Source organism: Cetorhinus maximus, chromosome 7 (genome assembly GCF_964194155.1).
Source record: "Cetorhinus maximus chromosome 7, sCetMax3.hap1.1, whole genome shotgun sequence".
Lineage (NCBI taxonomy): Eukaryota > Metazoa > Chordata > Chondrichthyes > Lamniformes > Cetorhinidae > Cetorhinus > Cetorhinus maximus.
The window spans coordinates 78618893-78645390 of NC_135885.1; the positions used below are offsets into that span (position 1 = coordinate 78618893).

The window sequence follows — 26498 nt, forward strand, 5'->3', positions numbered from 1 at the left end:
CTCTGCCCTCGCAAGTGGACATAAAAGTTTCTGTGGTGCTATTGAAAGAAAAGTAGGAGTTATTCTCAATGTCCTCAGAATCACATAATCGCAGAATTGTTATGGTGTAGAAGGAGGCCATTCGGCCCATCATGTCTGCACCGGCTCTCCAAATGAGCGTTATGACTTAGTGCCTTTCTCTTGCCTTTTTCCCATACCCTTGCACATTGGGTGATTATTTGAATAGAAACAATTGCCTCTTGAAGGCCTTGCTTGAACCTGCCCCCACCACACTTCCAGGCAGTGCATTCCAGACTGGAACCACTTGCTGTGTGAAAAAGCTTTTTCTCACATCACATTTGCTTCTTTTGCAAATCACTTCACTTCAAATCTGTGCCCCCTCATTTTCAATCCTTTTGTGAGTGGGGACAGTTTCCCCCTATCTACTCTATTCAACCCCCTCATCCTTTTGAACACCTCTATCAGATCTCCCCTTAGCCTTCTCTCCAAGAAGAACAGCCCCAATCTCTTCAATCCATTTTTATAACTGAAGTTTCTCATCCCTGGAACCATTTTTGTAAACCTCTTCTGCACTGTCTCCAATGCATTCATATCCTTTCTATGGTGTGGCGCCCAGAATTGTGCACAATACTCCAGCTGAGGTCTAACTAGTGTCTTATATAAATCCGGCATTATCTCCTTGCTCTTGTACCCTATGCCCCGTTTAATAAAGCTCAGGATACTATATGCTTTATTAACTGCTCTCTTCACCTATCCTGCCACCTTCAATGATCTATGCACATATATACACAGGTCCCTCTGCTTCTGCACCCCCTGAAGAATTTTACCCCTTATTTTATATTGTATCTCCATGTTCTTCCTACAACAATGCACCACATCACACTTCTCTGCATTGAACTTCATCTGCCGCCTATCTGCCCACTCCACCAACTTGTCTATGTTCTTTTGAAATTCTATATTATCCTCCTCACAGTTTACAATGTTTTCAAGTTTTGTATCATCCGCAAACTTTGAAATTTCCCCCTGCACATCTAGATCATTAATATATGTTAATACCGACCCCAGTACAAAACTTCTTCCAGCCCAAAAAATATCCGTTGACCATTATCTGTGTTTCCTATTACTCAGCCAATTTTGTATCCATGTTGCTACTGTCCCTTTTATTCCATGAGCTGTAGCTTTTCTCACAAGTCTTTTGTGTGGCATTGTATGAAATCCCTTTTGAAAGTCCATGTACACCACATCAACAGCATTACTCTCTTCAACCCTTTCTGTTAACTCTTCAAAAAACTCCAACAAGTAAATTAAACACAATTTCCCCTTAGAAATCCATGCTGGCTCCTCTTAATCAACCCACATTTTTCCATGCGATTACTAATTCTATCCCGATTTAATTGTTTCCAGAAGTTTCCCCACCTCTGAAGTTAAACTGGCTAGCCTGTAATTGCTGGGCTTAACCTTAAGCTGCTGTTCAAAAAAAGGTTGTAATGTTTGCAATTCTCCAGTCCTCTGGCACCTCTCCTGAGTCTAGGGAAGTCTGAAAGATTATGGCCAGTGCCCTGGCAATTTCCACTCTCATGTCTATCAATATCCTTGGGTACATTTCATCCAGTCCTAGTGCCTTGTCAACTTTAGGTACTAACAGTTTATTCAACACTTCCTCCTGATCAATTTTGAGCCCTTCCAGTGACAGAGTCCTGTCACCATGGCCTCAGTGCCATCTGCTTCCTTGGTAAAGACAGATGCAAAGTATTCATTTACCACCTCAGCCCTTGCCTCCATGTGTAAATCCCCTTTTAGGTCTCTAATTGGCCCTACTCCTCCTTTTACCACCCTTTTACCATTTATGTGCCTATAGAAGACTTTGGGATTCCCCTTTATGTTGGTTGCCAGTCTTTTCTCATCATTCCTCTTTGCTTTTTCACCTCCCCTCTGAACCTTCTGTATTCTGGTTGGTTCTCAGTTTTATTTTCTGTCTGACACCTGTCATAAGCACACTTTTTCTTCTTTATCTTAATTTCTGTCTCCTTTTTCATCCAGGGAGCTCTGGATTTGTTTGCCCTACCTTTCCCTTTTGAGGGAATGTACCTTAACTGTGCCTGAACCATTTCTTTTTCAAAGGTAGCCCGTTGTTCAGCTACAGGTTTTCCCGCCAACATTTGGTTCCAGTCTATCTGGCTTAGTCCATTCTTGCCCCACTGAAGCCAACTCCCCCCCCCAAGTTAATTATTCTTACCCTGGATCGTCTATTGTCCTTTTCTACCATCATCCTAAACCTTACGATATAATGATCACTGTCTCCTAAATGTTGCCCCACTGACACTTCTCTACATTATACTCCATCTGCCACCTTGTTGCCTACTCACTTAACCTCTCTGTATCTCTTTGCAGCCTCTCTGTGTTTTCCTCACAGTTTGCATTCTCACCTACTTTTGTATATACAGCAAATTAAAACCTTATGCGAGATAGCTTCATCTAAGTCATTAATATGGATTGTAAATAGCTGATGTCTGAGGACTAATTCCTGTGGCACTTCACTAGCCACAACCTGCCAACTTGCAAATGCCCCATTTATCCAGACTCATTGCTTCATCCTCTATGCATAATAATGTATTACCCCAACTCAATGTGTCATTATCTTGTATATTGTTATAATCTCGAGGGAGACCATTATCTTTTAAAAAGAAATTCAAACTCTCAGTTATTAACTAAGAATTACCATAAGATGTAGGAGCATCAGTAGGCCATTCGGACCATTGAGTCTGCTCTGCCATCCAATGAGATCAAGGCTAATCTGATAATCCTCAACTCCACTTTCCTGCCTTTTCCCCATACCCCTTGATTCCCTTACTGATTAAAAATCTGCCTATCTCAGCCTAACCCAGCCTCTACAGCCCTCAGTGGTAAAGAATTCCACAGATTAACAACCCTGTGAGATGAAATTCCTCCTTATCTCTGTCTTAAATGGGTGACCCCTCACTCTGAGATTATGTCTTCTGGTCCTAGACTCACCCACAAGGGGAAACAACCTCTTAGAATCTACCCTGCCAAGCCCCCTAAGAATCTTACATGTTTCAACAAGGCCACCTCTCATTCTTCTAAGCTCCAATGAGTATAGGCCCAACCTACTCAACCTCTCCTCATAAGAAAATTCCTCCATACCCAGGATGAACCTAGTGAACCTTCTCTGGACTGCCTCCAATGCCAGTATATCTTTCTTTAGATAAGGGGACCAAAACTGTTCACAGTATTCTAGGCGTGGTCTAACTAGTGCCTTGCATAGTTTTAGCAAGACTTCCCTATTTTTATACTCCATTCGCTTTGCAATAAAGGCCATCATTCCATTTGCCTTCCCTATTACCTGCTGAACTTGTATTCTAGCTTTTTGGGATTCATGCACAAGGACCGCCAAATCCCTCTGTGCTGCAGCTTTCTTCAGTCTTTTTCCATTTAAGTAATATTCAGCTCCTTTATTCTTCCTGCCAAAGTGCATAACCTCACATTTTCCCACATTATATTCCATCTGCCTCATTTTTGCCCACTCACTTAACCTGTCTATATCCCTATGTAGACTCTTTGTGTCATTCTCACCACTTGCCTACCCACCTATTTTTGTGTCATCCCCATACTTGGCGATGGTACATTCATTTCCCTAACCCAAGTCATTAATATATATATATTGTAAATAATTGTGGTTCCAGTACTGCTCCCTGTGGCACTCCACGAGTTACAGGTTGCCATCCTGAAATTGCACACCCCCCCCATATCCCAACTCTCTGCCTTCTATTAGTTAGCCTGTCCTCTATCCATCGTAATATACTACCCCCAGCACCATGGGCTCTTGTCTTATTAACTTGTCTCATGTGTGGTACCTTATTGAATGCTTTTTGGAAATCCAAATATATTACATCTACTGATTCCCCTTTATCTATCTTGCTTGTTACCTCCTCCAAGAATTCTAATAAATTTGTCAGGCTTGATTTCCCCTTCATGAAGCTATGCTGACTCTGCTTGATTATATTACGAATTTCTAAATGCTCTACTATTATATCCTTTTATAATAGACTGTAACATTTTCCCAATGACAGATGTCACCACAAGGTTTCACATTTCAAACAAAAATCTTTTATTACACAATAGTTAAACAAAGTGAGTACTACTAACTTAAGACTAAAAATTAAGAAGAAGGGTCATACTGACTCGAAATGTTAACTCTGTTTCTCTCTCCACAGATGCTGCTAGACCTGCTGAGTTTTTCCAGCATTTTCTGTTTTTTTTTACTTAAAATTTAAGAGTCTACAAAACATATAAACCCAAAAATCTCAACAGACCACTTCCTGCTTTACTTTCATTTCCACCCAAGAGTTCCCCTATATTTTACAGGTTCTTGAGGAATCCTTAATTTCTCCTGGGACCAAAATTAGGTGCCCCACAGCCCTCAGGATTCATTTTGATCTCCTCAGTGTTCCTGCTGTTTGCCAATGTATGAGATTTCTTGGGGTCCTTCCACTAGGCAAACCTCCAACTCTCCTTAAGCACCTCCTGACTGCGGACACCCCAGCTCAAACATGGGCCCCGTTGCTTTCTTGCTGAGTGACTCCAAAATCAGGAAACACCTTTGCTTTTGATATCCCTTTGCTTCTGGTCCACAGCTGCTGGCAGCTTTCTCTCTCTGCCTGTTTCCAAGCTGTTCCAGCACCAGATGTAAACTGCCAGTTTTCTGTGAAAAATTACACAGACAAACCCAAAACAAAATGCTATCTTTCTGCAACCTCTCCCCATGGCAACTTCAGCAACAACACTGGCATCCACCAGGCTATGTGGAAAGTTGCCCAAAAAAGTTGTACGCAAAAAGCAGGATAAATCCAACCCGGCCAATTAATGCCCCATCAGTCTACTCTCGATCATCAGCAAAGTAATGGAGGGGGTCATCAACAGTGTTATCAAGTGGCACTTGCTTAGGAATAACCTGCTCACTGATGCTCAGTTTGGGTTCCACCAGGGCCACTCAGCTCCTGACCTCATTACTGCCTTGGTTCAAACATGGACAAAAGAGCTGAACTCCCGAGGTGAGGCATGAGTGACTGCCCTTGACATCAAGGCAGCATTTGACCGAGTGTGGCAGCAAAGAGCCCTAGCAAAACTGGAATCGGGGAAAACTCTCCGCTGATTGGAGTCATACCTAGCAAAAAGGAAGATGGTTGTGGTTGTTGGAGACCAGTCATCTCAGCTCCAGGACATCACTGCAGGAGTTCCTCAGGATAGTGTCCTATGCCCAACCATCTTCAGCTGCTTCATCAATGACCTTCCATCATAAGATCAGAAGTGGGGATGTTCGCTGATGATTGCAGAGTGTTCAGCACCATTCTTGACTCCTCAGATACTGAAGTAGTTCATGTCCAAATGCAGCAAGACCTGGACAATATCCAGGCACGGGCTGTCAAGTGGCAAGTAATATTTGTGCCACACATGTCAGGCAATGACCATCTCCAACAAGAGAAAATCCAACCATCGCCCTTGATGTTCAATGGCATTACCATCACTGAATCCCCCACAATCAACATCCTGGGGGCTACCATTGACTAGAAACTGCACTGGACTAGCCATATAAATAATGTGGCTACAAGAGCAGGTCAGAGGCTAGGAGTCCTGTGGTGAGTAACTCACCTCCTGACTCCTCAAAGCCTATCCACCATCTACAAGACATAAGTGAGGAGTGTGATGGAATACTCCCCATTTGCCTGGATGAGTGCAGCTCCTACAACACTCAAGAAGCTTGACACCATCCAGGACTTGGTTGGCACCACATCCACAAACATTCACCCCGTCCGCCACTGACTCTCAGTTGCAGCAGTGTGTACCATCTACAAGATGCACTGCAGGAATTCACCAAGGCTCCTTAGATAGCACCTTCAAAACCCAATACCACTACCATCTAGAAGGACAAGGGCAGCAGATAGATGGGAACCACCACCTGGAATTTCCCCTCCAAGCTACTCACGATCCTGATTTGGAAATATACTGCCGTTCCTTCACTGTCACTGAGTAAAATCCTGGAACTCCCTCCCTAACAGCACTGTGGGTGTACCTGCACCACATGGACTGGAGTGGTTCGAGGTGGCTGCTCACCACCACCTTCGCAAGGGCAACTAGGGATGGGCAATAAATGCTGGCCCAGCCAGCGAAGTCCACATCCTGTGAATGAATTAAAAAAAAAACTTGGCACACCTGGAATGTCTCAAATGGAGATTTCTATTAATCAGCTTCAATTCTCAAACCTGCCCTTTCAACTGGGAAAATTGCATGCATACTATTAAACCCCTATGAAGACAAATATAGAAATTTCATCACCTTCAAGGAACTTAGAGTTCACCCATTGTTCATTCTTTTCCCAGTTCCAGCACTGGCCTTATTAAATAAACATAGCCTTATTTAATAAACATAAGCTGCCCTTTGAATTGCAATCACTTTAGGCTTGTTTGCCAGCCTCCCAAAAACAGGTATTTCTGTTATCTTACATTTAAAACTTCAATTTCCAAACTAAAAGTTCGACTCCTAAAACATGCAAAACTGTTTAATTTCATGATTCATAACACCTCCCCTCAGGGGATAAAATAAGGACCCATCACCATCGTGATGTGTTTTTATTCCTACTTTCAGCAATATGCTACACGTTTTAACAACTATCTTAACATGCAATACAGATAACAATTTGCCCCAATGTCCACCATTCAATCCATCTTGAAACCATGATTTTGTTGACACAGTAGCCAGGAACCATTATTCCATTAAAATTTTAAGTTGTTTTTCTTGCTATGTCTTTTGTTCCCCTTATGTAAAAGAATATTGATTTTGTTGCTAGTAAGGTGGGACTCCTCATTATTATCCATATGTGAAGTTTCAAGCTATCTTTGAATCAGTTTTAGAATTCATCTTCTGAACTCCACTGTCCTCCATATTTGTAGTTTCCTTGTTGTTTAAATTTGAAAATAATGCTCCAGTAGTTAATTCCACAGTTACGCCATCTTCCTCTGACTCAATTGCAGGTGTATCTTTATTTCTAAGCCCATTATCCAGACTTAACCACTTTTGATTCTTTTCTTGAGATAGCAAGTTCAAAGTAGTTTATTTTTGTGCATAGAAATTGTCCCTTCATTGGCCAAAATCTTCCTTTGTCACTTAAAGAATATAACTTAGATGATGCGTATGTTCAAGCAGAAATGTTTGATATTCCTGTTTGGTTTGATCTTTGAACAGTTTATAGTCATTCATCTTTCTTCTTGATGCCATTTGTTCTGATTTCCGTAGAGAACTTTAACGTTTAAGTCGGGCTTTCCCAGCCTTTTCACTCGGGGCCACATTTGCATATTTTTCTCACCCAAGGGGCCGATGGGCAAATTTCAGAAAGCTCAGGTTTCGCATAACAATAAACTGAACTTCAAAAAAAGTTCAAGTTTTAAGGAAAGAACCAATTGCTGAACAAAAGCACAGCAATGTCATAGCAATAAATTAAGTTAAGAAAGAGTAATTAATAAAAATGATCAGAGGTTGAGTGTGTCTGGCTCATTCCCATTCTCGGGGTGCTCGCTCACTCACTCACTCACTCACTCACTCACTCACTCACTCACTCACTCTCATCCACTGTCAGTGGGTGTGTGTGTGTGTATGTGTTGGCATGTGGTGGTGAAAGTGAGTGAGAAACCTGAAACTGGGTACAATGCAGACTCTCACCTCCCCAATGCCTCCGGCCACAAAACACACTCAGTTATTCAGTCTCTCACACACCCCACCCCCCCCACACAGCCACTCAATCTCACACACTGTACACCTCCCACACAGTCACTCAGTCTCTCACACATCCCCCCCCCCCCCCATATATACATATATACACACACAGTCTCTCACACTCCATGCCCCCCCCACAGTCACTCAGTCCTTCCCATTCCTCCCCATATGCGCACGCTTATGCACACACTCACACCATGCATGTGATCACACACACACGCACGTGCTCACATATGCACAGACGCACATGCGCTTGCACACGTGCGCGCATGTGCTTTCGCATATGCACGTGCTGACGCACTCATTCTCGCACATGCACGCCTAGTGCGCGCACGCTCTCACACAGACACAAGCACACGCGCGCCAATGTGCTCACATGTGCACACAAGCACACACGCGTGGCAATGCGCTCACATGTGCACACACACACACACACACACACACACACCCTCATACACACGCTCTCAGGAACGACAGACAGATTGTGTGCCAACTTGAGGTGGCTTTGGACCTCCCTGCTCAGCATTGATGGATGGGCACCTAGCTGGGATACTGGATGTCCAATATATCTCCCACACTGACAATGATCAGCTGAGACCATTGTCAGTGTGTGGGATTTCAGGTCCGAGTGCATCCCCAGGAAGCCCTGATTGAGCCCCTGGAGGAGCCTCTCCATTTGAGTTGCCACTCTCTCCATGGAGGAGATGTTGAGCTCGGCCATGAGGGTCAACGCAGTGCTTATTCTCCGCACAGACTTCGCCTCAACGGCAAGCATGGCATGCATTCCCGCATGTATCTCTGCCAGACGCTCCCGCATACCCTGCTGGACATCCAGCATCTGCTGCCTAATGGACAACTCCAGAGGCCCATCATCAGTTATCAACTGAGCATTGTCCTGGTCCCCAGCAGTCCTCCGACTGCTAGTGCCTTGTGCACTCTTTGCCTCTGCCTGCACCTCAAACGAGTGTGAAGTGCCCTCACCAATGTGCAGCGAGATACTAGATGACGATCTTATGCCCACTGAGGTGCTGGTATCTGCGCTGGTGCCTGCTTGACAGAGTGGGTGTGATGCTGGGGCGTGCTGAGCATGTTGGTCCTCAGGGGTGGGCCTTCAGGCTCCTCAGAAGGACAGGCTGCTGGTGACCCTAAAAGGGAGAAGAAGGACATGTCATTAGACTGTCAGTGTTATTATTTAATTAATTATCTAAGTCGAGATGGCTGGGCAGTTGATGTGCTGTAGCTGTATGATGTGGGAGCTGGCAGATCCCATTGTGAGCCGCAATGACCACATCTGCAGCAAGTGTTGGTTGCTGGAGGAACTCTGGCTCAGAATTGATGAGCTGGAGTCTGAGCTCCGGACGCTGCAGCACATCCGGGAGGGGGAGAGTTACCTGGACGCTTTGTATCAGGAGGTGGTCACACCCGGTAGATTAAGTACCTCAAGTCCGGTCAGTGGTCAGGGTCAGCAGGGTGTGACTGCAAGTGAGGCAGGTAGAGGGATCCTGTGTTCAGGAACAGAGGAGCCTCAGCTCTTGACCTTGTCCAACAGGTACGAGGTACTTGCTCCCTGTGTGGATGAGGAACAGGGCTGTAGGGAGGATGAGCCAGCTGACCACAGCACCGTGGCACAGGAGGCCATTCAAGAGGGGGGAGCAAAAAGACAAGTGGTAGTTGTAGGGGATTCTATAGTTAGGGGAATTGATAGCATCCTTTGTAAGCAGGATCGAGAGTCCCACATGGTATGTTGCCTGCCCGGTGCCAGGGTGAGGGACACCTCTGGCCGGCTTGAAAGGATATTGGAGGGGGAGGATCCAGTTGTGATCCACGTCGGGACAAATAACATAGGTAAGACTAGGAAAGAGGACCTGTTTGGGGATTATCAGGAACTAGGAACTAAATTAAAGAACAGGTCCTCAAGGGTTATAATCTCCGGATTACTACCCGAGCCACATGCAAATTGGCATAGAGACGTGAGAATAAGGGAAGTAAACACGTGGCTAAAGGAATGGTGCGGGAAAGAGGGGTTCCATTTCGTGGGGCACTGGCATCAGTATTGGAACAGGAGGGATCTGTACCGTTGGGACGGTCTCCACCTGAACCGATCTGGGACCAATGTTCTAGTGAAAAGGGTAAATAGGGTGGTCAACAGGACTTTAAACTAGAAAGTGGGGGGGGAGGGAAGGGACCAAACGCAAACTGGGCGACCGCTTTGCAGAACACCTGCGGTCTGTCCGCAAGAAAGACCCAAACCTCCCTGTCGCTTGCCATTTTAACACTCCACCCTGCTCACTTGCCCACATGTCTGTCCTTGGCTTGCTGCATTGTTCCAGTGAAGCCCAACGCAAACTGGACGAACAGCACCTCATCTTCCGACTAGGCACTTTACAGCCTTCCGGACTGAATATTGAATTCAACAACTTTAGATCTTGAACTCCCTCCTCCATCCCCACCCCCTTTCTGTTTCTTCCCCCTCCCTTTTGTTTTTTCCAATAATTTATATCGATTTTTCTTTTCCCACCTATTTCCATTATTTTTAAATTTATACCTTTTATTGCACTGTTAGTCTTATTTCACCCCACCCCGACTAGAGCTGTACCTTCTGTGTCCTGCCATCCATTCTTAATTAGCACATTCTCTTAGATAATATCACTACCTTCAACACCTCTTGTTCTTTTGTCTGTGACATCTTTTGATTATCTGCTCCTATCACTGCTTGCTTGTCCCTAAAACCACCACCCCCCCTACTTCTCTCCCCCCGCCCCCCCACCTTAAACCAGCTTATATTTCACCCCTCTCCTAATTTTACTCAGTTCTGTTGAAGGGTCATGAGGACTCGAAACGTCAACTTTATTCTTTTCCGCCGATGCTGCCAGACCTGCTGAGTTTTTCCAGGTAATTCTGTTTTCGTTTTGGGTTTCCAGCATCTGCAGTTTTTTGTTTTTATCTCTGTGGCGAAGTGTGAGGTCATGCACTTTGGTAGGAAGAATAGAGGCATAGACTATTTTCTAAATAGGGAGAGAATTCAGAGTGCAAAGGGACTTGGGAGTCCTAGTCCAGGATTCTCTTAAGGTTAACTTGCAGGTTGAGTCGGTAGTTAGGAAGGCAAATGCAATGTTGGCATTTATTTCGAGAGGACTAGAATATAAAAGCAGGGATGTCCTGCTAAGACTTTATAAGGCTCTGGTCAGACCACATTTAGAATATTGTGAGCAATTTTGGGCCCCGTATCTCAGGAAGGATGTGCTGGTCCTGGAGAGGGTCCAGAGGAGGTTCACGAGAACGATCCCAGGAATGAAAGGCTTAACATATGAGGAACGTTTGAGGACTCTGGGTCTATACTCGATGGCGTTCAGAAGGATGAGGGGGGATCTGATTGAAACTTACAGAATACTGAAAGGCCTGGATAGAGTGGACATGGGGAAGATGTTTCCATTAGTAGGAGAGACTAGGACCCGGGGGCACAGCTTCAGAGTAAAGGGAAGACCTTTTAGAACAGAGATGAGGAGAAACTTCTTTAGCCAGAGAGTGGCGAATCTATGGAATTCATTGCCACAGAAGGCTGTGGAGGCCAGGTCATTGAGTGTATTTAAGACCGAGATAGATAGGTTCTTGATTGGTAAGGGGATCAAAGGTTACAGGGAGAAGGCAGGAGAATGGGGTTGAGAAACTTATCAGCCATGATTGAATGGCAGAGCGGACTTGATGGGCCGAATGGCCTAATTTCTGCTCCTATGTCTTATGGTCAGTGTGCATGCCTGGCACCCTGATGAGACAGAGATCTGCATCATGGTGCCCTCATCTTTCCATTATCAATGGGCATTCCAGGTTCGAGGCTCACATCAATATCACGACTACACTGGAATAGTTGCAAAACGCCACATTCTCACCTCAGTGCACTGCACTCTTACCTCCCCCTGGCACCCCAACCTTGATCGAGGTGCATGGCGCCTTTCCCACTCCAGGATTAGGAGGTGTGGGCATCCCCCGGCCAGTCCGCGACCTCTCAGCATTGTTAAGGGATGTTTGCTCCTGAAAGGATAGAGGATCATTGATTAGTCCACTCTCTACCTCCAGTGCCATTGCAGCCTGGCCAATCCCACCTGAGGAATACTTCGCAGGTCTCAGCTGATTTGTGACTGTGGAGCCTCGAGGCACTCAGTCCAAGCAGCCAGGGCTCACCCCTTTGGCCAGATCCTATCTCTTTGACATTTGCCACTCGGAATGTAACAACTCTGAGGTCGACGGGGGGATGGGCAGCTCTTACCTGTTTTGCAGTGTGACCCATGCCAACACAGTACTCACCCTTCCCGATCACAGGAGATCATTAAAGCGCTTCCAGCACTGCACCCATGTGCGTCGCAACACGTTGTGGCTGGTGACCCTGAATGCCACCTCCTCCCAGGCCTTTTTGGTGAGGTGGGGGGGCCTCTTGCTCCCGCCCCTGGAGACAAGTGTTTCTCTCCTGGCTGCCACTTCCTCCAGGAGGGCAGCGAGGCACTCATCGGAGAAACGTGGGGCTGACTGGCCCGCCGACCTGCCCACCCGCTGCGGTCTCCATGCACAGGACTTCCGCGTCCTTCGGTGGCAGCTTTCCAGGGGCTGCCGAGGCCGCATTTGAATCAGCCAATGGGTCACCATTGGACCCTGCGGGCATTAAGTCACTGCCCCCGCAACAGCCCACCCCTTCGTGCTCATTCACAGGCTGCGTCTCAAGCTGGCGGGCCTTAATTGGCCCGCCCATGTAAAATCGCTGTGTGCTGCCAATCGCAGGCAGCTCTGCTTCCCGACTGTCCCCGCTGAGCATCCCTGCCAAAGGTAAAATTCTGCCCCATGTTTATCTAATTACTATTTCAAGCCTAATTCTTTCTAAAGTAAGTTGCAATGAAGGAATAAGAAATTTGCAAATGCTTATGGACAGGTTAGGTGAAAGGGCCAAAATTTGGCAGAGGGAGTTTAACGTGGATAAGTGTGAGGTTATCCATTTTGGTCGGAAGAATAAAACGGCGACTTATTATTTAAATGGAGAGGAACTTCAGAATGCTTCAGTGCAGAGGGATCTGGGTGTCCTCGTGCATGAATCACTGAAAGCTAGTATGCAGGTACAGCAGGTAATAAGGAAGGCAAATGGAATTTTGGCATTTATTGCTAAAGGAATAGAGTATAGAAATAGGGAAATGTTGTTGTAACTGTACAAGGCATTGGTGAGACTGCACCTGGAGTACTGTGCACAGTTTTGGTCCCCTTACTTGAGGAAGGATGTAGTTGCACTGGAGCCGGTTCAGAGGAGGTTCACTAGATTGATTCCAGAGATGCGGGGCTTGTCTTATGAGGAGAGATTGAGCAATTTAGGCCTATACTCGCTAGAGTTTAGAAGGATGAGAGGAGATCTAATTGAAGTGTATAAGGTGCTAAAGGGGATAGACAAAGTAGACGTGGAGCAGATGTTTCCCCTTCTGGGGCATTCTAGAACGAGGGGCCATAGATTTAGGCTAAGGGGTGGTAGATTTAAATCAGAGATGAGGAGGAATTACTTTTCTCAAAGAGTCGTGAATCTGTGCAATTTACTACCTCAAGAGTGCAGTGGATGCCAGGACGCTGATTAAATTTAAGGAGGAGATAGACAGATTTTTAATTAGTAATGGGTTGAAAGGTTATGGGGAGAGGGCGGGAAATTGGAGTTGAGGCCGAAATGAGATCAGCCATGATCATATTGAATGGCGGGGCAGGCTCGAGGGGCTGAATTGCCTACCTCCTGCTCCTAGTTCTTATGTATACATCAAAGCACCCAGGCTAGCTGGCTTTAATCCAATTAAGACACATCCAGCCAAACACACAGTCACAGATCCTACTACAAGTCCATTTTAAAAATAATTTCCAATAACATTATAGACATTATCTCTTCATGACAACACCTACGCGCGCTCTCACACTCAGGCTCTCTCATGCACATATACGTGCACACGCAGACACACTCGGAGACACGCTCTCTCTCTTTCTCTCGCACACGCCGCCTCTTTCTCTTTCTCTCTCATGCACACGCCGCCTCTCTCTCATGCACACACCGTCTCTCACGCACGTGACCCCCAAGTTGTTGTTGAGATCCGGTTAGGGACCAATGATGTTTTGTTTAAAGCAAATAAAGCTTGAGATTCAAGACACTTCCTACGTGAAGAAATCCACAGGATTCCATGGGTTTTGAACAAACAGAAATAAACTTTACTACACAAGGTCAAAAAGATAAAACAATTTACAAGTTTATCTTATACTCTAGCTTTCAGGGTAGTTATGAGGTACATATGAATTAACAAGCCCACTATGGTCAAACACACCACACACATAATAATAATTGCCAAATACGATCAAAACAAATTCCATGGATTTCTCAACAATCCACCCAGCCATCAGTAACACTGTGAGTCAACCAATTTTAATGAAACTTTGTCCCTCTCACATGAGGGTTTCCAATCTTCATCTTCGAAGATCCCGCCTTCAACTTCTTTCCAAAAGTTGATCAAACTCAGACAGCTTCAACGATGGCCTACCTCGCAGGATTTCAAACTCGCCTTCTGAGATTCTGTTCCCCTAGATTCCCAAGTACACTCAAATATCAGCTTACAAGCACAATTTCAGATCTTCGGTCATGCCAAGCAGATTACTACCTGCTCCAAAAGGGTACCTTTACCATGACGTCCTGCAAGCATGGAGCCACTAACCTTCGGCTGCCTCCTTGGACCTTCAGGGTTACGCTTGAGCCCTCTTCAGTTACCAAACTCAGATGGCATCAACAATGGCCCACCTTGCAGGGTTTCAATCTCCTTTCCGAGTTTGCATTCCCCTGGACCCCCGAGCATGCACCCAAGCATCAAATTACAGGCACAGCCTCAGACCCTTGACCGTGCCAAGCAGAACATTACTGCTCCAAAGGGGTACCTTTGCCCTTATGGCCCTCTTTAATTAAAGTCTGCTTCCTGCAGCCCTTTCTCTAACTTGGAGGCTGTGTCTCTGCTCCTCTCTTTTAACTGAACTTAACTGTCCCCTGTATTTGTCCCTTACCTTGGACTTCCTTTTGGGATCTCTCCCTGTCCCCCTCCCTTGCCCCTCTCTCTGGGACACTTGCTGACTGCACCAAGTCACCTGATCCAAGTTTTTGTGCCATTTTCCTCCTCTTCTCCTTATGCGCAGGTGCGCGGGGCCTGTCCTGGGCAGCACTGCGCATGTGCAGCCCACTCCCAGCCTGCGCATGCATGGGAGGTTTGAAGACTGTCGTGACTTTGAGTTCCTGACCTCCGAACTCAGCAAGGTAAGTGTAGGTTCCTTAACACCCAGAAGACACCTAGTTCTATATCTTCACTGTCTATCTATACCCCTCTACTATTACTATCTTGCCAAACTGCTCGTTTGACTTCCAGTTGTGTACAAGCTGAAATTTCCTTCAGTTAAACATTGAGAAGACTTAAGTCATTGCCTTCAGCCCCTATGAGAGACTCTATACCCTTTCCTCGGATTCCATCTCCTACCTGGCCATTGTCTCAGGTTGAACTAGATTGTTTGAAATTTTGACATCCTAATCACCCCTGAGCTAAGCTTCCAATCCCACTCAACCGTAAGGATTGCCTACATCCACTCCTGCAACATCGCCTGCCATTGTCTCAGCCTATCTGCTGCTGAAACTCTCAGCCATGCCTTTGTCACTTCCAGACTTTACTATTCCAAATTTCCTTTGGCTGACCTCTCACATTCCACCTTCTGTGAACATTAGCTCTTTAAAAAAAAAGCTCTGCTGCCCATATCTTAATCCACACTGTTACACTCACCCAGTCAATCCTGTCCTTATTACTGTTTTCAATCCTCCAAAACCTTCAATTTGAAATTCTCATCCAAACATTTGGCCTCATCCTTTCCTATCTCTGTAACCTTCAGCCCAACAACTTTTCTTTCTCCTGAGTGTGGCCTGTTGTGCATCCCTTCCTCCCTTTGTCTCACTATTAGTTTCTCCTCTGCTGCCTAGGCTTCACGGTCTGGAATCCCCTCCTTAAACCTCTCTGCCATTCCATCTGCCTCCTTTTAACAGCCTTCTTAAAACCCACTTTTTTGTCCAAGCTTTTGGTCACACCGTCTAATATATTCTGCTTTGTCTTGGTGTCTGATTTTTGTGTGATTGCATCTCTGTGAAGTGCTTTGGGATACTTTTGTGTTGAAGGCTTTATATAAATGCAGACTGTTGGTGTCAGCCATAGCTCACACCTGAGTTCCAGGCTTTTGGTTTCATGTCCGTCTGCAGGACTTGAATACAGAAATCAAGGCTGACGTTCTGTGCAATACAGAGGGGGAGTTGCACTGTTGGAGATGCTGTATTTTGGGTGAGATGTTAAACCGAAACACCATCTGCTTCCTCAGGTGGATGTGAAAGATCCAAAGGCAATAACTTTCCTGCTCTTCCTCAAGATATTAATGGTATTCTCGTCAATATATATCCTTTCATCTATAATCACAAAAGCAGACTATCTGTGCATTATCACATTGCTGTTTATGGGAGTTTAGTGTGTGCAAATTGTCTGCCACGTTTTCCAAATTATAACAGTGACAATATTTCAAAAGTACTTCATTGTTCGTAAGAGTTTTGAGATGTCTGGTCATGAAAAGCTCTGAATGAATGCGAGTCTTTATTCCTTTCTTTAATATTGAAAAATACTGTGTTCAGATTTGTAAAGGCAATTTCCAAGATAATGTTCACACTGTTGCAAAACAAAATATTGGAATTTGAACATATGTGATCAAAGGTCACTAAAACCAGACATTAAAGTCCCCAGAATAGTGTGCTGTGTGAGAGGAGACAAGAACTACTGTGCCACCAGTGGTTGGAAGCCTGCAACTGCATGCTAAAATCTAAAAACATTTCCAATTATTTCTGTTATTACAGTGATTGTTGCAGGTCAGTAACCAGACTAATGTTAGATGTACCATTAAAGTGCCATCAATTGGTGTTATTGGGAGTGCAGAGGAAAGCATCACCTGTAGATATTTTCAGGTGAAAATCTCTAGACATATTTGTGCCAGATTTTTCTTGAAATGCATAACCCACATACTGATTTGAATATACAAGATTGTTCAATCAGTGATATGAAAATAGCACAGTTAGTTGCCTGTGCATCTGATGATGTAAAAGTAAGGAACCTGATGGGAAGTTTAGAAGGCCAGCTAGATGGAACATAGAACATAAGAAATTGGAGCAGGAGTAGGCCATTGAGCCCACGCTGCAATTCAATGAGATCATGGCTGATCCTCTATTTCAATGCTGTTTTCCTGCACTATCCCTGTATTCCTTGATGTTTTTAATTTGTAGAAAACGATCACTCTAAGTCTTGAACACACTCAATGACTGGACCTCCACAGCCTCTGGAACAGCGAACTCCAAAGATCTACCACCCTCTGTGTGAAGAAATTCCCTCCTCATCTTAGTTTTAAATGGCCTGCCCCTTATTCTGAAACTCTGTCCCTGGGTCTAGAACTCCCAGCCAGGTGTTTCTAGAACCTTTCTGCATCTACCCCGTCGAGCTCTGTAAGAATTTTGTATGTTTGAAATAGATCACCTTTCATTTTGCTAAGCTCCAGAGAATAAAGACCCTGCCTATTTAATCTTTTCGGACAATCCTTCCATCCCAAGAATTAGTTTGATAAACCTTCATTGCATCCCCTATAAGACAACTATATCATTCCTTGGGTAAGAAGACCAAACTGCACACTACTCCAGGTGCGGCCTCACCAAGGCTCTATATAATAGCAGTAAGACATCCTTACTCCTATACTCATCCTCTTGTAATAAAGGCCAACAGACAATTTGCTTTCTTAATTGCTTGCTGTACCTGCATGTTAACTTCCAGTGACTCATGGAAAAAGACACCCAAGTCCCTTTGAAGTTCAAAACTTCCCAGCCTCTCACCATTTAAGAAATACTCTGTATTTCTGTTTTTCCCACCAAAGTGGATAACCTCACATTTCTCCACATTGTGTTCCATCTGCTAAATTTTTGCCCACTCGTTTAGCCTCTCCGAATTCCCTTGAAGCATCTTTACATCATCCTCACGTCCACCTGGTTTTGTGTCATCTGCAAACTTGGAAATATTGCATTTAATCCCCACAACCAAATCATTGATATAGAGATTGTGATTAGCTGGGGCCCCACACAATGAATCTTGCGGTACCCCACTAGTCACAGCCTGCCAACCTGAAAATTACACATTTATTCCTACTCTCTGTTTTCTGTCCATTAATCAGTTCTCAATCCTTGCCAGTATATTCACTCCAATCCCATGTGCTCTAATTTTGTTTACTAACCTGTGTGGGACTGTCAGGAAGTTATAAACATTTCCATAATGTTATTGGAACTTGTTGTAAAATAGAGTAATAGTGGTGTGTGTGACTTAATTGGATTAAAGGCAGCTGGTCTGAAGGCTTTGATGTAAACATGGGGGAAGTTTAGAATGTAAGGTATAAAAGGACATTTGCATTTTTAAATAAACCAGACTAGATTGTTTTCAAAGGAGGGGTGAAATATGTCACCTAGCCAGGTGATGTTTAGCAACTGTGTGTTTATTTTTCCCAAAGATTGCTGGTAAAACTTAGTGCTATGAGAGATTTTTTATTATCAGGAAGGTAAAGTCTAAAGGCATAGTTAAATAATGGGTATTTGCATTCAAAGGGGAAAATATTTATAAAGGAGCGAAGGCTGTGTGTAAGGGAAGGTGGTCTAAGATTCAACAAGTGTGTTACGCCTTCAGCCTGTCTGTATCAAACTGCTGCTTCCAGGGATTGAAGTTAAGAGAACTCACTTTGAATTCGACTGTTCAGGGTAACGTTTACTTTGCCTGTGTCTTTTAAAATCTATGTGTCTTACTGCTGCCTTAATGACAGTGTAACTGGGAATCAGATTAACTAGGGGATTTAAAAGTTATTGTAGTGGTAATTTGTGGACATATGTATGCGCTTACAATCTTTTCTATTAATAAATGTCTAATTTAGTTTTATGAAACCTCTTAAGACTCGGTGGTCTTATTACTGAATTCAAAGCTCGCATCTCGAAGCATACAAATTGAAAATTAGTTGTGATGGTTGTTTCAAGTTTCCCTCTGGGGTTTGAACAGCTCAGCATTCATCATCTGCTGTGTCATAACAAAGTTTGGGGGCTCTTTGCGGGATATATTTGAAATTCCTTGATTGGGTTGGAGTTGGTGAATCTTAAGGTGACGAGCATGAGAAGCACTTTGAATTCAGGAGTGTGTAGTTTTTTTTTTGTAGTGGTGAAACTGCAAAATGGCTTTGGCAATTGCTAAGTCTTGTCTGGGAGTTGAAGTTATAGCTTTATGTACCGTTTGTAAAATCAACCAAAGTTAAGTTAATGGAATTGGCAGATAAATTACAATTAGGATTGCCTGCATGGGTGAGGAAATCAGACATAATTGAAGGTATAGCACAGCATTTGAAATTGGAAGGAATGCCTGAGAGACCGAGTTCTCCAAGGGGTGGTTCATTGTAATGGGCTCAAATTCAGTTGCAAATGAAAAGAATTTGGAGCGAGAGGCAGCAGAAAAAGAAAAGGAAAGAGAAAGGGCATTTCAAAGGGAACAGGCAGAAAGATAGGAAAGAAAAAAGAGAGAGAGAGAATTGCAGCTTAAAATACTGGCAGTTAAAAAGAGACACCAGGAGGTGAGGAAGAACTTATTTCCAGATCAGAACCCAGCAAGGAGATGTTTAAATTTGTACAAGCTTTTTCAAAGTTTGAGGAAAGAGATTCTAAAGCATCCTTTATTTCATTTGAGAAGATAGCTAAAGATAGATGAAATGGCCACAGGAAAACTGGGCATTGTTGTGCAGAAAGGTTTCACATCTGAGTGACAAGAACACTGCTCATCAGAACAAGGAGCCACAGGCAGGGTGACAATCTTAGCAGTTTATTCACAATAGTGAACAGTATGTACAAGTGATCAACACCTGTGCCCAGGCTGTGCAACTACTTTTACCTAACTTTCCTAACACTGCCGCTATGTCTTGGTGCTTCCCGGATATCCACAGCAGAGGAGGAGGCAGCCTGCTGACTGTGACGCCCTGTCTGTGATGACCTTGGCAGGCGTCCTCTAGAATATCGAGACTTGGGCCCCGGCCTACCTTCGGGGTCGTGCTGTGTGGCACTGGCACCCTCCTCGGCCTGTGAAGCTGGAGCTGTGGCGGTCACAGGGAGAGGGGATTCGGATAGGCTGGTCACTCCCAGAGTCACCTGGGTGGGTGGCCCTGGAGTGTGCACCTGCTGATCCTCCTCCCTATGGGTGCCCAAGGGCCCTTGACTGACTCCTTCAGGAGAAGGGGTAGCTGGAGTGAGATTGAACTTACCAGCACCCCTCTCATGTATACACTGTTGGAGGCCAACTATGGCATCAGTGATGGAGTTAAGCCCGCACAGCAGTGCAGGAGTGACATCCTGGACCGATGTATCTGTGGCAGCCGCTATCCTGCCAGTGTTGACCTGCAATGCCCACGCTTTCACCTCAGCCTGAAGATGGACAGACTCCATTGTGCCTTGCAATTTGAGGAGTGCAGCAGACATCCCTTCTTGATGTTCCCTAGCTTACCTTTTTAGCCCCAGCAACTGTGACCATGACCGAATCCAGAGGCTCGTCATCTGACTCGGACTCAGCAATGTTCTAGCCTCCAGCAGTCCTCCAAGTGCCGGGGACCTGGGAAGTCCCTGCCTCTGCCTGCTGTGGATTAGAAAGTGCAATGTGCTCGCCAGATTGTTAGCCTGAGGCTATTCTAAAGTTGGGTGCCACCGAGGTGTGTGTCTCTGCACTGGTGGAGGGTGTGGATGAACATTGTGATGGGTCTTCAGGGAGAGTGCCTTCAGATTCCTCTTTAGAGGTTTCTTCGGAGCTTGATTGGAGGCCCTGGGTCATGGACTCTGTTGGCTGTTTGGCAGATGTACATGAGAAAGGAAAGAGAGATATTTAGTGCATGGCAGTTGCCTGTGAAAGAGGACACATCACTCACAGCATGGTTGTCTGATGGATGTTGCACTGCTGGATCCTCACTTGGTAGAAAAGTGCTGACCTCACCATCAGCACAGGACCGGTCCCGGTCATCGCCGGCCAGCTGGATGGCTCTTTTTTTGAATTCTGTCAGAACTTTGATCTCCGGCATCCCTCCACCTGTCTGTGGCCTTTCCCTCCTGTTGTGTGCCAATATGTTCTGTATGGATGGAGATGGGGAGAGTGTATCAGATGCCTGCCAGGCCAGATGATAAGAATGCCTGGCCTGTGTGGGTGGTGAGTGGTACCATGGACAGGATGAGGATAATGACAGTGCGTATGAAAGAGTGAATGGTGATGTCCCTTGCAATGGCAGTGAGTGAGGCCCCTATGGATGTGTGATGGGAGTGAGAGAGGTGTGAGTGACTTACCCTGGCGGAAAGGAGGAGAGCATTCATCCTTTTGCAGCACTGGATGGCTATCGTCCTCTGCGGGGCGTTTGTGCTGACCACCGCTGCCACCGCCTCCCAAGCCAGGTTGGTGACGTTGCTACCCATCTTGCGGCCAGAGTGGTGGTAGATCACATCCTGGTGGGCCTCCACATCATCCAGCAGTCACTCGAGGGACCAGTCATTGAAGTGGGGGGTTGCAGCCTTTTTTCCTTTGCTGGCCATGCCTCCCAGGTAGCGGTGGTGAGCCAATGGCGATGAGCGCTTTGCTGGCAGCTGCCTTTTAAAGATGGTGGCCGGCATGTTGCAATAGCGGGGTGATGGCGGGAGGGCAAATGAGAGCCTGTTTGCCATGGAAACAGCATGTTTCGCCGGAGTGAATAAATAATGAGGCAGCAAAAATATGTATAAGGGAGCGAAGGCATTGTGTAAGGGAAGGCAGTCTAAGATTCAACAAGTGTGAAATGCCTTCAGCCTGTATGTACCAAACTTCTGCCTCCAGGGACTGAAGTTAAGAGAACTCAATTTGAAATCGACTGTTCATGGTATTGTTTACTTTGCCTGGGTCTTTTAAAATTTGTGTTTTACTGTTGCTTTAACGAAGGTGTAACTGGGAATCAGATTAACTAGAGGGTTTAAAAATTATTGTAGCAGCAATTTGTAGATGTGTGTGCTGACAACCTTTTATTTTATAAATGTTTAATTTAGTTTCATAAAAACCTGTTAAGACTTTGTGCTCTTATTATTACTGAATTCGCATCTCAAATACAAATTGAAAATTAGTTGTGACAGTTGTTTCAACAGCTCAGCATTTACCATCTGCTGTGTCATAACCCTTATCAAAAACTTTCTGACAATCTAAAATATACTGCATGCACTGGTTCCCCCTTATCTATCCTGCTAGTTACATCCCCAAAAAACTCCAACAGGTTTGTTAAACCTGTTTAATTTTCATAAATCTATGTTGACTCTGCCAAGTTCGACCATTATTTTCTATGTGTTTTGTTATCACTATTATTATTATAGATTCTAGCATTTTCCCTACTTACTGATGACAAGCTAATAGGTCTGTAGTTCCCCGTTTTCTCTCTCCCACATTTCTTAAATAGTGGGGTTACTTTTGCTACCTTCCAATCTGCCAGAACCATTCCAGAATCTATAGAATTTTGAAAGGTAACGACTAATGCATCCACTATCTCAGTAGCCACCTCTTTCAACACCCTGGAATGTAGCTCATCAGGTTCAGTGGATTTATCTACTTTTAAGTCCCATTAATTGATGTATTACTTTTTTACTGATATTAATATCTTGCAGTTCCTCATTTACGCTCCCCCTTGATTCTCCATTATTTCTAGGAGATTTTTAGTATTTCCTTCGTGAAGACAGTCACAAAGTATTTGTTTATTTTCTCTGCAATGTCCTTATTCCCCTTTATAAATTCTCCTGACTTCACTTGTAATGAACCCACATTTGTTTTTGCTAATCTTTTCCTTTTTAACATTCCTGTAGACACTTTTACAATTTGTTTTTATGTTTCTCACTAGTTTACTCTCACATTCTAATTTCCCTTTCTTAATCTTTTTCTTGGTGGTCATTTGCAGAATTCTAAATGCTCCCAATTCTCTGGCTTACAATCTTTTTTCACAACTTTATACAGCTCTTCCTTTGATCTAATGCAAATCTTGATTTGAACAATGCTGAGCATGTAAAATATTATAGCGTTACAATTTCTAGGCATCTTTTAACAGTTTCCATTTTGTAGCTACAGTCTTGTGGCTTGGTATAGATTGATGTTAGTTTTGTGGCTGATGCTTCACATTTATTAGGGATTCCTTGTGTTTGAGTCCTCCGATAAATTTTGTGGCTTTTCATTTCTTACTGCTGTGATTGGCTGTATTGTTACAGCAGCAGAGAGGGTCTTGAAGAAGCCTTTGCAATTAATTTCAACTTCGTTTTGAGGATGGGAACGGGGTGGAAGTAACAACTTTGAAAGAAGAATTTGGTGAGGGGGTACTTCAGTAGTGAATAGCATGTGAGTCATGGATAAATAGAATGGAAGTAATTGAACTGAAAGCTTAGATTTTAGCTTGTGTAACTGCAAGTCACTTGGCAGTTAACTGTCAATTATAAGTAGGCCACTGTGCAACTTTTAATTAGATTGCTGTGAGGGCTGACAGACTTTTGAAACTGGCTGGTTTCTGGAAGGTATATAAATATGGGTTGTTGCAAGAGAAGCAGAGTGAGAGTAAAATCTTCTAAATGAGAATATGAATTTTAATTAAAGAAAAAACCTCCATTAATACAACACTAACACCGCGACGCAGCAGAACACTTTACAACCAATGAGGTACTTGAAGTGTAGGCCCTTCTGGTTTGAGTTTACTAACTTGATGTCAGTGGTAAGTAGAACAAACCAGCTAAATCTAAAAACAGTAGCACAGGTAGGAACAGTGATACATCATTCTTGCAGGATGTGGAGTTTCACGTTGTTCAAGTGTTGACTCAGGTAAGTGCTACCAACTTGCATTACTCAAGCTCAAAATCTCAGAACTTGAGCAGGAGGAGGAGAGAATTAAACATAACCAGGAGGCAGAATGAGATTTTGGAGCAGGTGTTTGAGAAGCTGGTTACACTGATGAACGTGTATGCAACAACCTATAACATAGTAAACAGTTCCAAGGCACTTCACAAGAGTGACGATCAACCAAAATTGAACACAAGCCACACAGGGGGTATTAATATCAAGGACCAAAAGCTTGGTCACAAAGAGGTTGAGGGAGGAAATTCCAAAGCTTAGGGCCTTGGCAGCTGAAGGCACGGCTGTCAATAGTGCAGCAATTAAAATTGCAAATGTGCAAGATGCCAAGTTTGGAGGAACACAGGTTTTGGAGAGCTTGAAAACAAGAATGTGAATTTTAAACAGGCTTTTCTAGATTGGGAGCCAATGTAGTTCAGTGAGTACAGGGATGAAGTGTGAATGGGACTTGGTGCAAATTAGGATACAGGCAGCAGAGTTTTGGATGAGTTCATTGTAGGGTGTTGGGTACCATTCGGTAGGCCTTAATGAAGTCTTCGTAGTCTTAAGTAGGTTAACTGTATATATTTATTAACTACAGGAACTATGTACATATTTACAATAAAGGTTTCAAGTTAGGAGCTGTCTCCATGCTTGCTTGCGCACATGGCTCTGTCCAACACTAGACTGACCCCTAGGTGCATATCATGTGTTCTGTTACATCACTTTGTGGGCGGTACTGTATTCAGTCCCACATTAACACTATGTGCAAGACCCTATACTACACCTCCTCCCAAGCCTTTATCCAATGTATTTCAAGTTATTCTAGTTTATCCCTTGTATTTACATTGTTAATACTATTCTATCTCCCCCTACTTCAAGTCTCTGAGTTCATAGGTTCAGCCTGGAGGCTTTATAACCCTTCCATGTCTCATTTGCACTACTGTCGGAGGAGTTGTGGGCCCTGTCATTACAGGTAAACTCTGTTGATTTGGAGGTTGTTCTGGCACCTGGGTATCTTTTTATCCTCTTTTTTTTCATTCCTTGATATTGAACTGCACTTTGTGAATTTGGCAGACGTGGTTGTTGATTTATCCATTTTTTCTGGGCTGGACAACACTCTGCTCATCCTAAATAATGTTTTTTCTTCTTCTTTCATCATGGGGGTCATTGCAACATCCTTTGTGATAGAAGATAGCCCTTCCTGTTATGAGGATGTGATTTTTAGTAAGCTCAACTCTGCATTTGGCTATGTGATGTGCTAACGGCAACGGATGGCTGCTACTTGGTTTCAGCATCGTCTGTAGCTCCGCCATGCTGGCTGGGAGTTGCAGCGTTTGCTCTGTGGTCGCAGTGTTCACCTCATCCACACTCGTTGGAGTCCGAGGATGAGGCTCCTCTGGTTGTTGGTTCCCCTCTTGTCTATCCTACACTGGAAGCGTCATGGTAATCATCTGAGTGGTTGGCTGGTCTGACCATTGAGGGCTTTCCGGCACCTGTAATGAAAATGGTCAAACCTGCTCTGCAAAAAGAAAACAGCTCAAAACTGAAGCCCCAGTCAGGATACTCTTTCTTGTTTGAGCTCTTGGGAACTTGCAGTTCTGTATAATTTATGACAGTGGTTATCTTGACATCATCTGCTGTTTTGAGGAGACTCAGGGTTACACAGGCATTTCTGCTCCAGAGGGAAAAAGACTAGTTTCAGATGATGTACATGAGCTCGAAGATTTGTTTGCTGCCATAGTCGCTTAGTGGTTCCAGAATCATGCCTATAACCAGAAGTCCGAATCTTCTGGACCTATAGAGTTTTGTGCCTGTTGTTCGAAGCCAGAGGTCTCTCAGCTACTCCTAGCTCTGAAGAAGAATCATACGGACTTGAAACGTTAACTTTTTTTCTCTCCAAAGATGCTGTTAGACCTGCTGAGTTTTTTCCAGCATTTTCTGTTTTTGTCTCTCAGCTGTAGCTCTTTGTCCGATAGGACCATAACATTGGCTACCATGTCCAATTTAAAGTTTGTGAGATGTCCGTTAGCCAAAATATCTGCATTCCAGTATGAAAATCCTGGATCTTTGATATCACCCAAGAAGCTTGGCTGTGTGGCTTCTTGAGGTACAGACTCGACTTCATGAATCATCTTTGGGTCTTCAGTGCATTTAGATGTTTTGGCCAATCCTGTTACATTGAAAGCATTGGGCTGAAATTGCCTGTGGGGGCGCTTTGCTTCGCAGTGCTGGCATGGTCACTCTACTGGTCGGTTAGGGTGTTGCTTCCCCTGGCCTGGAGTCTCCCTGGGCAGAATCTTCCGCTCAGCAAGTAGGGGCGGGGCCCGCTCACCGAGGCATAAAGTGGCACAGTGAAACGTCCGGCATGCGCCCCGACATCACCCCGCGTCATTTAGATTTTCACTTTGGCGGGCACGCACCCGAGTCAGCTGCGTGCCCGCCAAACTGTCAAAGGTCTATGAAAGCCTGTTAAAAACTAATTGACATAATTAAATAAGCTGCCCGTCCAACCTTAAGGTTGGCGGGCAGTCGAAGAGCCCGGGCGGCCTTCGCATTTTGCATGAAACCTCACCCATGGGCAGGGTGAGGCTTCATGAAGATTTTATTAAATTAATAAATATTTTTCGAATATTTCATAAACATGTCCCAGCTCATGTGACTCTGTCACATGAGGGTACATGTCTGAATAATGTTAATCTTTCTTTATTTTAAACTTTTAAAATCTGAACT

The 26498-nt window shown here is 44.4% G+C and overlaps 1 protein-coding gene across 1 annotated transcript in view; it reads left to right on the forward strand.

The window, feature by feature from the left end:
• naalad2 (N-acetylated alpha-linked acidic dipeptidase 2) overlaps positions 1 to 26498 on the forward strand; it is a 241323-nt gene that overhangs the window by 1080 nt on the left and 213745 nt on the right. The gene's annotated exons all lie outside the window — the stretch shown is intronic.